Consider the following 3,145-nt stretch of genomic DNA (forward strand, 5'->3'; position numbering starts at 1 on the left):
GCAGCCATATACGTCCGAGCCACAAGGCAAGGTTGCGCCCCTCAGAACCATTAGCCTACCTCGACTCGAACTATGTGGGGCTCTTCATCTAGCTAAATTAGCCTCAGCTGTCCAATCGCAACTTGGTTTCTCAGATCGAAAACTGACAATGTGGTCAGATTCAGAGATAGTCCTTGCCTGGCTGGAAAAACCGCCTCACTCCTGGAAAACCTACGTCTCGAACCGCACCGCGCAAATCATTGATCTGGTAGGAAATTCCTCTTGGAGGCATGTATGCAGCTGCGAAAATCCCGCGGATATGGGAACAAGAGGATGCAAACCCTCCGACTTAGCCTTCTCTTCTCTGTGGTGGCATGGGCCCAACTGGCTAACCCAACCACCCGACACCTGGCCAAAATCCGCTACGCGCTCTATTAACCCACCGGAAGTCCGTCGAGTCGACGCCTTTCACACTGCCGAAGATGATACCGACAGTTTAGATCGCTTTTCGTCTTTTTCCCGCATGCTTAAAGTTATGGCATATGTCTTCAAATTTTTAGATCGCTCAATGAACCGAAATCAAGCCGCCCAGGATCCTCTCCCATTATCCCTATCGCACCATGATTTCCGCTCTACCAAACGTCGTCTCATTGCCTTAACGCAAAACCGTTACTTCCCCCGCGAAATGTCATGCTTATCGCAGTCAGTGCCAATCGCTAAGAAAAGCCCATTGCTAGTTCTCAACCCCTTTTTAGACATATGTGGGTTACTCCGGGTCAATGGTCGTTTGGCCCACTCCACTCTTAGCTATAATGAGCGTCATCACCTCATTATACCCGAAAAATCTCGATTTGCTGCTCTCTATCTTCGTTTTCTCCACGAGCTCCTCTTACACGCAGAAATTCGGCTCATGCAGCAAATGGTAAGATAGGAATTCTACATTCCCCGACTCAACCCTCTTATATAAAATGAATTTTTCAATGTAAGGCTTGCACCGCCCACAAACACCAAACGCGCTCTCAAATCATGGCGGCGTTGCCACCAGAGCGTTGCACTTACGCTCCGCCTTTCACCACTACCGGCGTAGATTTTGCTGGGCCTTTTCAAGTAAAAGCCTCCATGCTAAGGTCCTCCATCATTGTGAAAGGCTACGTAGCCGTATTTGCGTGTTTCACCACAAAGGCGGTTCACCTTGAGCTGTGTTCCGATTTAACAACAAACGTATTTCTCGCCCCGTTTTCCCGGTTTGTTGGGCGTCGAGGCTATCCATCAACAATGATGAGCGACAATGGCACTACTTTCATTGGAGCCAAATGAGCAACAGAGAAGGAATTCTGTAGTTTCCTGTAAGAAGTATCCCAAGACATCGTCAAGCAATACTCTCCCCAAGGCATTGATTGGAGATTCATCCCCCCTGGCAGCCTCCACATGGGCGGATTATGGGAATCCGCCGTCAAAAGCTTCTAGCTACATCTCAAACGGACGGCTGGAGCACACAAATTCACATTTGAAGAATTCACCACTCTTTTAGTTAGGATCGAAGCGGTATTAAATTCTCGTCCCATCTCCGCTCTCTCCCAAGATCCAAACAGAATTCACGGCCCTCACCCCTGGCCATTTCCTAAGGGGAACTGCCCTCTTGTCGCTTCCGGAAGTAGATCATAGCATTTGTCTCTCCTCAATAGGTAGGAAAGAGTTAAAGTTGTGCATCATCAATTCAGCCGCCGTTGGAAGGAAGATTATCTCAAAGACCTTCAGAAACGTTATAGATGGAAAGACACTAAACTTTCACCCAAAGCTGGAGAATGCGTCCTAATTATAGATGATATGTTGCCGCCCACTGAGTGGCGTCTTGGACGCATCGAAGCGACCCATCCCGGTCCAGATGGCCATGTTCGCGTAGTTGACGTACGCACCAAAACCGGCATCCTCACTCGGTCGATTGCAAAGCTATGCCCTTTGCCATACGCAAATGTCCCTCTATCTCCCATAGCAGATAACTAAATAACCTTTCAACGACTGCCTTATACCCGCACTGCTTCCCTACATTTGTTTACCACAATGACTTGATAGACAATACACTTATATGCTCATCCCTCTGCCTTAATAACCAGTGTCTAACACCCCATTATCAAGCTCATCGCAAATCCCTATTTGCAGATGGAGATTGACAAGCCTCAGCCGGCACCACGCACTCTTACTTCATCGCAGGGGAAGATCGACACACCTATGTATGCCAGCGCCACGCCCCTCCACTTCGTCACAGGGGAAGGTTGATATGCCTCAACCAGTGCCACGCCGCTCCTTAGCGTCGAAGGTACCCACGTCGATGGATGGAGTGCCAAGCCCGGCACCTACACCGCCTATCACTGGCGAAACATCAGCAGCAGACTTCCAGAGATGTCGTCTTTGTGCGCGGTATCATGCGCTCAGAGTATGCCCAGTATTCCGGGCCATGCAACCACAGCAGAGGCTCCTCATCGCGCGAGCCCACAAGTTCTGCACTAACTGTCTCGCACTTTCCCATGCTACAAGCCCATGTACATCCAGCGGAAATTTTAGAACATGTTTCCAATATCATCACACGCTCTTGCATCGCAATGAAGCCAGCGCCTCAGGTCGCCGGTTAAAGCCGCCTGCACGCTACCCCCCGAAACCTGCTCGTAATATTAGCTCCGCATTCACTGGGCGTCGCCAGCACAAATCCGCGCCGCAGAACAAGCACCCAATTAAACGCACTACACAAAGAACACGAAAAATAGCGCCGAAAGGAAGAGTCACCAAACTGCTGGTGCATGAAGCGATGCGAACACTGAAGGAGCTGAAAGATGCTCTATCCGCTTAGCGCGCCTAGGGGGGCAGGATGGCTAAGCGAGGACTGCTTAGCCAGTCAGACACCCAAAAGTCTATAAATTGAATTGTATCCGAATTCCGGCTTATGTACATATTTGCATTACTTTTTGAAATTTAATCACTCATTGTACGTATTTATTCACATGTATCTTAAAGCTACATGCTCATTGTACACACGCATTCATACATCACATTAACATATTCATTATATCCATTTATTTGCATAACGTACTTAGCTTAAAATCTATATTTGAATTTTGGATTATTGTACTTAATATTTTTGAAGTCTAAACCCCCCCCCCCCCCCCCCCCC

Source organism: Rhagoletis zephyria, unplaced genomic scaffold (genome assembly GCF_001687245.7).
Source record: "Rhagoletis zephyria isolate East Lansing unplaced genomic scaffold, Rhagoletis_zephyria_1.1 Rzeph_scaffold_01073, whole genome shotgun sequence".
Lineage (NCBI taxonomy): Eukaryota > Metazoa > Arthropoda > Insecta > Diptera > Tephritidae > Rhagoletis > Rhagoletis zephyria.